General features: G+C 35.3%; 1 long non-coding RNA gene across 1 annotated transcript; it reads left to right on the forward strand.

The window, feature by feature from the left end:
• Positions 1 to 7: 7 nt before the first annotated feature.
• Positions 8 to 9,415, forward strand: LOC136040552 (uncharacterized). The gene is made up of 2 exons (XR_010620805.1): positions 8 to 5,942; positions 7,565 to 9,415. It is a non-coding gene; the product is annotated as an uncharacterized LOC136040552 (long non-coding RNA).
• Positions 9,416 to 12,366: the final 2,951 nt, after the last annotated feature.

A 12,366-nucleotide genomic window follows, 5' to 3' on the forward strand; every position in this document is an offset into this window, starting at 1 on the left:
GATAGATTCGGAATTTAGGTCGTAAATTCATTTCTCGCAGGTTCCACAATGGTTTTCTGAGGGAAACAAAGACTGTGTGTTCTTTATGCAATCGCTGTTGGATATCGGCGTCTGACTATGTATCAGCATAAAGCTGGGAGCCAACATATTTGAATTTGTCGACCTGATCAACTGTTCATGGTTTACACTTAGTGAGAAAGGATCAGCGTAGTTTATTGACATTCCGTCTTCCTTGCGCTGACTTTCATGCCAATGCGGTCTGCACATGTCACCACAGTACCGAGCACAGTTTGGGCTTTCTTTGTGTCTGAGAGGACTCTGACATGATCGGTGTAGTCAAGGTCTTCAACTTAAGGGTTCTGTCCAATCTGAACTCTTGGATGAGAAGATAGGACCTTCTCAAGTACCCAGTGAGTACAGTAGTTGAAATTTGCTGAAGACAGGGCGTAGCCCTGTTTTACTCCAAGCTCAACCAGGAACTCGTCGATACATTTCTGTAAGTTTGAATTCAGCTCACTGACCCCTCATAGTATGGCTTAAGCAGTTCGATAAATTTCAGGAGCATTACTTAATTCTCTAGAATTTTCCAAAGTTTTTGGCGAGTGACCGAGGTGAAGGTGGCAATTAAGTCAAGCAATACCAAACTCAGGGTCAATTTATACCTTTCAAACTGCTTGAGAATGAGGCGAAGTTCAAAAATGTTGTCAGTGAAGTCTGTAACCTGACGGAAGCCGGCTTGGTTTTCACGGGTCCTTTTCTCCCTTGCTCCTAGAAGCGGTTAAGGAGAATAATCCCAAATATTTTCCTGCGATGTCGATTAAACTTATTCCCAGGTAATTTTTGCACTCAGTTTTATCAGTATTCTTATAGAATGAGAGAATGACTGATGTCTTTGAATCTACTGGGAAAGTGTCGGTCCTCTATACTTCTTCCAAACTCCGTCTAGTTTCAATTGTAGTTTCAAAATTCTATATTATTTTAGTTTAATTTGAATGTTTTCCTAATGTAACTTTTGCTAATTTCAAAATATATCCAACTTTTTGCAGTGATCGTAATTTTGGTGTAATAGATTTTTTTTTAATTTCCGGTGTTATTTTCCGCTTTGAACCATATGTGTAATTTTGTCGAAATCCTTGGAGGGATGGGGGGGGGGGAAGTTGCATCCAGATTTCCCAAATCAAGTGAAAATGACAGTGAAAGCTGAAAAATAAGCCATGTATTGCCATAAAGACAAAGATATACTTAAGCAAACTGTCCTGTGTCTGTGGATACTTAATCCTGTATGCTTATCTTAGTTTTGACAAGATTTTTGAACAAACCGCATTTCAGCTGGGGATGGGGGAATGGCGTCAGGACCCCAATATACAAAACATGTACAAAAATATATATCCCATAATTTCAAGACAGAACCGTTATTTATAGTTTTTTCTAAGAAAGTGATGCAAATCTTGCTTTTTTTCATAAATAGAGTGGATGCATCAAAATTAACTACAAAATCTTTGTTCTCTAAAGTTTTTGAAATCTGTTTTTCCTGCTCTTTTATAAACCAGTCATTTGAATCTATTCTATATAACTGCAATATTTACGGCAATAAACTTTTCGAAACCTTTATCCTGTAAAGTTTTCCAAGCAAAGATATAATGCTATCGTTTTTCTATTAGGCTTATTTTTATCTTTTTTCTCAAATGTTTCTATGAAAACCTTTTTTTAACTTGCAAAATTTTCCCCCGGTGATTTTAATTTTTATGCAAATTAAAAAAATTAAGTGACAGAATAAAACCTTTTTTTTACTTGGAAACAAAAAGTAATATTTTTATTGCTAGTTTTATGCATTATAAATCTAAGGTAAAAAGAACATACTTTGACGCAACTCCTTAAATTAGGTAACCTTTTCCCAGACGACACTGCCTTTCTGTGACGAAGAAATAAACGTTCAAATGGGGATTAGTCTAAATAAATGGACTTACCCCCATTTGAACGTTTGTTTGTGCGTCAAAGAACATTATGAGGATATATTTGACTTTTTACGAGCGGGAATCCCCAACTTGACAGATGATATGAATTTGGCAGATTTCCATAAATAGAGGTGATACCTGACATGATGTTGGTGAATTTTCTTACGAATTTTGAATTTTGTGTTTGTGAAAAAAATTGCACTTGAGCTGGATTGTTCGGCTTGCCTAATTTGAATTTAACCTAAATCTGTGTGCTCATTCCGCTGTTATATTGTGCATATATACAAGAAGATTATTTTTGTATCATTATTAATTCTAACTTTCAGTTGTTAACGAGCTTTTTGTTAAATTTAGAAGAGTAGTATATTCTCAATTCCTGCATATTTTAGCACGGCTTATGCTTGAACCTGCTGATTCCTGCCTGAAATTTTAAAAGGAAAGCAAGAAGATCATCCAAGAACATTATTTCTTACTTTAAAGTAGATTGAAATCCATCATATCCTCTAAATATTAAGATCTAATAATTTTCGTATTTTTGTTATATTTCTCTCTTCTTTTTGCATATGCTTAAATTAAGGGCATCTGAAACATCTTATTTCTGAACTGGATTCATGTTCATATGTCTCTAATTATTTCGTCACATTCTAAAGATAAATCTATTGTTATTAGCTTCAAATTTCAGCTGTTTCTCAATCTAATTTATTAAGACAAAAATACTAGTATCTTCAAAACTTTATTAGGGACCCGGCGCATGGGCGCTTATAAGCTGAATTTTTGGTGGGGGCTTATCTGACCTAATCGACACTTCCGATGCTGAATAACAGAAATCACAAAACAAAATATCATAGGTAGCCCAATAGCGCTGCCTAAGTAAAGAGCGATGTCAGCACAACGTATTATTTTTATTTATTTTTTTACCAGGGCACTTCTTATTGAAAGAAATGTCATAGAAACTTTAAAAAGAGCTCATTCGATTGGAAATTGAAAGGGCTAGTGCCCTTTTTAACAGTCAAAAGTGATTGGAGGACAACCAGCGCCAATCCCCTACGTTAATCATTTCCACAAACACATCCAAACAAAATCTTGAGACAACCATTTTGTTCAGCGTAGTTCAAAGGTCCAAAAATTATGACTTTCTGGAACATAATCACCCTCTCCCCCCAACCTGCAGTGCAAGGGTTGTAAGTAATGCCCTGGGGGTATATAAGGCTTTATTAAAAAGAGTGGCCGTATAAGCCTCGTAGGGGACCCATTTGATTGGCAGTCAAAGTTCTAGTAGCCTTTTAACAGTCACAAGTAATTGGAGGTCAACCCCTCCCCCCTCTGTTCCAATCATTTCTCCAAACACATCCAATCAAAATTTTAGATATACATTTTGTTCAGTGTAGGTGAAAGGTCCAGAAATACATCTTTGGGTATTAAATCCCCCATAGCCCTCAGGGCTAGGGTTGTAAGTTACGCCCTCGGGCATATAAAGTTTTTTATAAAAACTTTATAAACTTTGTGTCGTATAAACTTTGGAGAGGGCTCATTGGATTGGTAATCAGAAGTTACAATGCTTTTTTTAAGAGTAAAAGTGATCCGAGGGCAGATATCTCCCCCCCCCACAGACATGCATTGTATTTTCCCGAAATGCATCTGATTGAAATTTTCAGATGGTCATTTGTTTTCGTAAAAATTTCGACAAGGGCTTATTTGGTTGAAAAGAGATTTTGCCCTTTTTAAATGTGGAAAGTGATTGGAGGGAGACCATCCCCTCCCCCCCCCCCACACCCATAATTCCCCCAAACACTTCCAAGCAAAATTTCGTTATAGCTATTTTGTTTGTCATAGTCTAAAAGTCCATAAATCATGTCTTTGTGGATTAGAACCCCCCCCCCCCGAGTCATCAGGGCAAGGTTTGTAAGTAATCCCCCGAGGGAATAGGGTTTTTATGGAAAGTGTGGTCGTAAAAACTTCGAAGGGGGCTCATTGGATTGGAAATTGAAAGTTTAAGTGCTCTTTTAAGAGTCAAATTTATCGGAAGGCAGCTATACCCCCCACATCATATTTTACCCAAGTGCATCCGATAGAAATTTTGAGATAATAATTTGTTCAAAAATATTTCGAAGACCATCCTCGGGGCTGGCGAAACCCCCAGAGTCTAAGGGTAAGGGTTGTAAGTTATGCCCCGGGGCATATACTGCTTTTATAGAAGGGGTGGTCTTGTGAAATTTAGAAGAGGCTCATTTGATTGGAAATGCATGGTTCTAGTTCCATTTTAAGAGTTAGGCGTGATGGAGGTAAAATAAACCCCCTAACATCCTCTTTCCTCCAAGCACATTCAATCGAAATTGCGAGACAGCCATTTTGTAACCAATAGTCCAAAGAGTATATAACAATGTCTTCGATAATCCAATATAGCAAATATTTAGGCGGACGTTGAACTAAAGCAAACTATGAGTATGTAGACTTCCGAAAAGGTGACAAAGCAGTATCTCAAGAACAACTTATGTTATTAAGTTATACCTTAAAAGTAAGTTGTAGGGGATTTTGAACTAGCCAGAAGACACTATGCGTATACTTTTAATACTACTAATACAGCTTCTGTAACTGTAGTGACGCTAAGAGTATTAAGGTGAAACTTCTAGGAAGTGTTAAGGGGGAGTTTCGATTAAACGAAAAAACTGTATGCACGCAGGTTTTCAAAAGGGCATATAAGCAATCAACAAATAATTAATAATTAATAAAAATAATTAATAATAATCAATTAATAATCAAAAGGGATTTTTTTAAATTAATACAAATATAGGGTAGTGTCATTCGGCCAGGGGGGCTGGAGCTCCCTGTCCCCCTTATGGACGCCCATGGTTCTGCGTCCTCCGCCCCGCGCGAAAAATTTCTTGGATAATTCTCTGCGCGAAATATTCCCCGGGCGATTCCTGTCGAAAAATCTCCCCAGATGTAAAGTAGAGCAGCCAAGGGAAAATTACAAAACAAAAAAAAAATAAGAAAAGAAAGGATTCTGGAATATTCTACCTATATTCCGAAACACAATGTGGAATATATGGGTAGATTATCTTATAGGATCTATTTCTATGTTTCATATCTTTTAGTTTCTTCTAATCTTGTATTAAGGGCTGGGATATTATTATTATAGAAGTTATTTAAACTAAATTTAAACAAATTTTACCATTTAAAGGTACCTCAGATGGGAAAACCTTCCATTACGCCTAGCGGATGCGTTTTAGATCGCAAGGAGGAACTGGCATCATATACTATATTTGTCGCTACCAGACCAGGTCCACAAGAAGTTAATACTCGTGCTTTTGAAAATAAATATTGAAAATATTTTTTTTTAAATAATTACCAAATTAAAAAATAAAAGAAAAGAAGGGATTCTAGAATATTTTATTAAAATTAAATGTTAATAAAATAATTTCTACTAAAGCCATTTGAGCTTCTACGTAAAAGCTATCTATCTAAAAAAATATGTTTTTTTTAACAAAATTTAAGTTATACATTGAAAATCACCTTGCCATTACATATAATTTTTTTTATTTGTTTATACTATTATACTTATTATACTATAGGATATTTTACATTATGTGTTTTGTCTATATTTTGGAATGTACGAAGAATATTACAAAATTCCACCTTTTCTCCATTATAAAAATAAACTTAAACAAAACGCATCAGAAACGTGAAATTGATATCTACTCCTTTATTCTTTCTGGGAATATTTCTGGTCTACGCTGTTATTATGAAAGTAAAGCGTAACATAAAACCCTAAACTGAGCAAAATTTATTCCGTATCCTCATCCACACCTCCACCTCATGGTCTTAGAAAACTTTAGAGGGTACTCATTAGATCAGAAATTGAGAGCTCAGGTCCTTTTTTTATTAGTTGAAAGTGACTGGAGACCAGCAAGCCGCGGGAAGAAGGGGAAGGGAGTATTTTCTGAGACGATTTACCGAGTTTTCTCCTTGGCGGTATTTTCTGAGGGGGTAAGTTTTTTAATTTGGTTTGTAAAGCGTAGGATACAAATTACGAGACATTATCAAAATTTATGATATATATATATAATATATATAAATATATATATTATATATATATATATATATATATATATATATATATATATATTTACAAAATATATTTTAGGAAAAAAAAATCGATATTTTACCGAAAATTATTGTCTATTTCAACAATTTACTCTCTTAGGTGATAGGCAAAGAGATTACCTTCTGATGTCAGAGCATTTTCTTTTCTTTTTTGCAAAGAACAAATTTAAATGACAAAATATCATGCAAAAAAAATGCCTTCCAAGATTACTTTCATGCGTATATCTGAGAGAACATGTATTTGAGAACAAGGATATATAAAAATTTGATGGAAAATTACTTTCCATTTCCATAATTGTTTTCTTTTAGTTATTTTCTTATCATAGACCATTTCTTATTTTATTTATCTTTCTTGTGAAACGTAATTTTATTATCAATTTAAGAAATTACCTTCTATTGCACAATATTTTTTTTTATTTGTTTTGTAGAACATAAATATAAACGAAAAAAAGTTCTAAACATCCGATATAAATTACAAGAAATGATAGAATATATGTCGAGAATAATGATATTTAATATTGAAAACAATAAGAATAACAATTTTGCTTTGACAATATTAAAGGATAAAGGTTTAGTAGCTAATTTTGCAGTTAAATACCTGTTTTGTCTCGAAAACTATACAAGGATAATGGTATTTTTCATAGGTTATTGCAAGTTATTTTGCTGCGATAACCTTACAAGTTTTTGCAAGGTTTTTGTAGCTAATTTTGTAGTCGTAATGACTAAATATTCTCAGTTTTGACTAACAGTAAGAATTATGGTTTGCTGCAAAAACTTTATAGGATAAAGGATTTTGCTGCTAATTTTGCATTTGTACAGAATATACAGACTCATCTGCTGAAAGAGGAAGAATATAGATTTGCCTTTGCAAACTGTGCAACTCGATAAGAATTTTTTTACAAAGGTTTTCACAAATCATTCCGGAGTTATGTAGTGAAAATCTGCCGTGCTTTTTTTTATAAAGAGAGACTTTTCAACCAATACATTCCATAATTTAAACATCTTCTGGTCAATAAAAATATGGTTAGTCTATACTGTACTAACCGAGTGGGAGGTATCAATTGCGAAAATGAAAAACCTTGTAAACTGGCTATTGTATATTAGAAAGCTGTTTCCAGAAAGGTGTGAAATTTGCAGAGCAAAATTGTGTAGCTAAAAAAAAAAAAAAAATTAAACTGACTGTAAATAAAGAAAAATGCATTAACACTGGAAAAAAAATTAACTACTGTTTTAACAAATATTAAAAATATGTAAGTTTAAAAACCTATAGACAATGCCATTTTGCTTTTAATACACAGAGGTATAGATAAACAAAAAGCTATTGATCTTGAAACAAAGCTAGTTCTTGTACCGTTTTCCAATAAACATTTATACCAACTACATGCAGATGAATTATACATGGAACGAGGTCAAGTAAATCCGCTCAGATGAACACCGTTCCAAGGAGTTGGTACCTCCTGGAATATGTGCTTGAATTCCAAATTTCACAAGACTTTTTTTTTCAGGGAAATACTCTCCGAAAGCGAAAACCGAAAAATGATCCTTTGAAGGATATCGACGATCCTAAAGCTGGTGCGGCCATCATCCCTGTCTGTTTACCAGTTTGTTGTGCTATGCCTTGTGTGATATTGTGAGGTAGATGATCATACTTAGAAGAACTTTTTTTTATGAAAGGGGTCGTTTAAAAGCTTCATATTTTCTGTTGATTCTTTCTTTTTTAAACGGCGTAAAAGCATTGCAGAATACAAGAAGAGGGAAAGAACTTAGTAAAGACCAATTGTGATTTACAACTGTTAACCAAGGACTTCGACTTACTTAAGGAAGAGATAATTCAATTTACCTAAGATACCTATGCACTGTTACATATATAACCCTATGTCAGCTCATTTTACTATTCGCAACAGACCAGAATGCTATAATTGAAATGATGAAACAAAAATAATTACTTGCTCTTTCCGTATTAACCGCTTTATTGAAAGTTAAACTAAACCAAAAGCCACATTTTTCAAAAAAGAAAAAGAAAAAAGGTTTCGGAAATCGTAATGCGTATGTTTGATTACCAGGTAATAGCAAGAATAAATCATATGCATCCAGAAATGGAACCTGCTTCAATATTTAAGGTTTATGCATTAAAATACCTACCCCTCTTTTAATTTATGACATATATTGATGTTTGCACTCTAGTTAATCACAAACTAAAAGTTTAAAAATAAAATCAGTGCGAATATTATCAGCCTTAAAAAGTGGCAAGTCACTAAAACCAAATTGGAGTAAACGAGTATGTTTACTGTTTATCTGCAATAATAATATTGCTGCAAACAACTCATTTGAGCACCAAGGCTTCCAAAACCAATACAGCTGTCCACAGTCTTCCTTTACCCCGATATATAATAGGAAAGATGGTATAGTGTATTGAAGGGGATGGGGTATTCTTTTTTCAGAAGAAATGAGGACTTACCTGCAGATTTTAAATAGAAAAAAGTAAAGAACACGGAATTAGATTTTACAGTCCCTATCGGTGTTGCTGATCTCCGTTTCAAGGCTCTCTTAAAGAGAATGTGCATCCCCAAAAATTCGTCTCATATTGTTTCCCCTTTGACAGTTATAGATTAGAAAAAAAATATTTGTTCTACTGCATTGTCTGGCTTCCTAATTACTGACTTATCCCATTTTAGCCGTTAACTATTAGGTTACCCTAAATACGTAGATAATTCAGTCGATTAGTTACAACAACTTAGTTGAAAAAGTACTTTTTTTTATAACTGTCTATGAAACAAAAATTTGAGCTGTTATTTTAAGTATGGGTTCTTAGTCTTCGGAAATATTAGAAACCGTGTGAGTACCTTCTATTGTTCATCTAACACATATAAAATGATGCTTTTTATATTTCCTACTTCTCTAACTGTAATTCCTACTTCTCTAATAGTAATAATCCTGAAATATGTTAATTCTTGTCTCTTTTTCAAAAAGTGTCTAAGAGTCTTTTTTTACTGCTGCTATTAGTATTATTTACGACTTTTTTCCTATTAGACAAAAGGCCAAACTTGTTTATTGAGTGGAACAATTCAAATTTTACACTTCTGGTTCTTTTTTACTTTTCAGTTTTGTTATTACTTGGTATCACAGAAGTTCCACAAAAAGTGTTATTTAGTCTTATCTATTTGAGCTAATTCTATTCTAGTTACTAGTTATATTGTAGGACATAGTATAATAACTATAATCTAGTTGGAAATTTGCCGTTTTTGTTATCTTTATGAAAAAGTTATGCTAATTTGCTGTCAATTGGATATAGCGCATAGCGAGTAACGGTTTAGTGGAAATTTTTCTCTAACAAAATATATTTTTGACAACTCCTACGTTCATTGAAGATTTATAAGTTTGAATAGTACTTAAATGCTTTTTACCAACTACTGATCTAAATAAGCCCTCAAAGATTGTTGAGGTTAATTAATTATATATATATATATATATATATATATATATATATTATATATATATATATATATATATATATATATATATATATATACCATTCCAACACCTAGTTGGTGGGGGTGCTTCGCGCCCCCCCGCGCGCATAAGTCGTTACACGCCATATTAGTTACGCGCCATTGTAGTTGTGTCCCTGTGTCCCACTTGTGAATAGATATATATATATATATATATATATATATATATATATATATATATTTATATATATATATATATATATATATATATATATATATATATATATGTTTTTAACTACGTAAAACTTGCGAATATACAACATTCTTCGCTGTCCCATTGTCTGTGCACTAATGATTGCCCTTGAGCTTTGTTGATGGTGATTGCTAATCGAACATTCCCTGTGTCCCCGTCGTCATTTATATATCCCCCTGTGCCCCCCGGCGTCCCCGTTGTAGTTGTGTCCCTGTGTCCCTGTCGTCATTTATATTCCCTGTGTCCCGGTCGTCATTTGTGTCCCGGTGTCCCAGTTTGTAATTTCTCTTTGAGTGTCGCGGTCGTCATTTATATTCCCTGTGTCCCGGTGTCCCGATCGTCATTTGTGTCCCGGTCTGTAATTTCTGTTCGACCAATCCCTGTGTCCCGGTCGTCATTTATATATCCCCCCTGTGCCCCCGGCGTCCCCGTTGTAGTGTGTCCCTGTGTCCCGGTCTTCATTTATATTCCCTGTGTCCAGGTCGTGATTTTTGTCCCGGTGTCCAGTCTGTAATTTCTCTTTGAGTGTCCCGGTCGTCATTTATATTCCCTGTGTCCCGGTCTGTAATTTCATCAGTTGACAAACATGACGTCAGGTCGACAAACAACTTCATGACGACATACAGCTCAATCCTTATAATGACGTCACTCGACAGACAGACAGACACTTATTTATATATATATATATATAATAAGGCGCTTCGAGCCCCCCAAGCCCCCCCGCGCGCGTAAGTCGTTACGCGCCATATTAGTTACGCGCCATTGTAGTTCTGTCCCTGTGTCCACCTGTGAATTGATATATATATATAGATATATATATATATATATATTATATATATATATATATATATGTTGCATATAAATAGGTTGTCAGGTTTACTTACTCTTGAACATGCAACATATAATTGTCCATGGGAAAAACAATCCGTATTCAGATCTATACCTCATTATTCTAATGATGTATCCCTGTGTCCCGGTCGTCATTTATATTCCCTGTGTCCCGGTCGTCATTTGTGTCCGGTGTCCCAGTTTGTAATTTCTCTTGAGTGTCCCGGTCGTCATTTATATTCCCTGTGTCCCGGTGTCCTGGTCGTCATTTGTGTCCCGGTCTGTAATTTCTATTCGAACAATCCCTGTGTCCCGGTCGTCATTTATATATCCCGCCTGTCCCCCTGGCGTCCCCGTTGTAGTTGTGTCCCTGTGTCCCGGTCGTCATTTTTATTCCCTGTGTCCGGTCGTGATTAGTGTCGGGTGTTCCAGTCTGTAATTTCTTTTTGAGGTTCCCGGTCGTCATTTATATTCCCTGTGTCCCGGTCGTCATATGTGTCCCGGTATCCCGGTATGTAATTTCATCAGTTGACAAACATGACGTCAGTCGACAAACAACTTCATGACGCATACAGCTCAATCCTTATAATGACGTCAGTCGACAAACATGACGTCAGTCGACACACAAACATGACGTCACTCGACACACACACACACACAGACAACTTATTTATATATATATACTAGCTGTTGGGGTGGCGCTTCGCGCCACCCCAACACCTAGTTGGTGGGGCGCTTCGTGCCCCCCAAGCCCCCCCGCGCGCGCAAGTCGTTACGCGCCATATTAGTTACGCGCCATTGTAGTTGTGTCCCTGTGTCCTACCTGTGAATATAGATAGATTTATATATGTGTTTCAAACTACGTAAAAATTGCGAATATACAACATTTTTGGCTTTCCCACTACTGGGAGCTTTCCGTTTCCAATTGCCAGCAATTGATCTGAAAATGTTTGACCAGAGTCATCGTTTTGCAATCGGACACGCATATTTGTAGTTAATTTTAATATTTTTACGTGTGCCCATAAATTAGAATTGTTCAGGCAAGCATTCATTTCGTCTGCAGGAGTTAAACTACGTAAAAATTGCGAATATACAACATTCTTGGCTTTCCCATTGTCTGTGCATATACAAAGCCGTATGCACTAATAATGACGTCATATGCAAACGCTCTTTTTACAAACAAACAAACATGCATACACACAACTCGTTTTTATATAGATAGATAGATAGGTAGATACAATACAAATTAACTGCGTAAAACTTGAGAATATACAACATTTTTCGCTGTCCAATTGTCGCTGCATATAAATAGATTGTCAGGTTTACCGACCCTCGAACATGCAACGCACAATTGTCCATGGGAAAAACAATCAGTATTAAGATCTATACCACATTTTTCTAATGATTGACCTTGAGCTTTGTTAATGGTGATTGCAAATGCTAATCGAATTGGGAATTGCAATCTTTTAAATTGAAAAGGCAGATCCGTTGGAATCATGGGAATGCGAGGAATAAGAACAGCCTCACCCTCAAAAGGCCCTGTCAAGATTGTGGCCTCTATTAGGTTTTCCATTGTTTTTTTTACGGCAAGTCGCGTGCCATTGCAAAGCTTTGGTGGGTTGATATTTCTTAAAAGTATTATTGGTACGCCTATTTTTAGTTGTAGCACGTGTGGTGGAAACCCTGAAAGATCTATGGAATTTAAAAATTCAGATGGATAATTAACCGCTTCATTTGGTTCCAAAACTGTGTTGACTGACTTGTAAAGGACTGCCTG

The sequence above is a fragment of the Artemia franciscana genome, chromosome 2, assembly GCF_032884065.1.
Source record: "Artemia franciscana chromosome 2, ASM3288406v1, whole genome shotgun sequence".
In the NCBI taxonomy this organism is placed as follows: Eukaryota; Metazoa; Arthropoda; class Branchiopoda; order Anostraca; family Artemiidae; genus Artemia; species Artemia franciscana.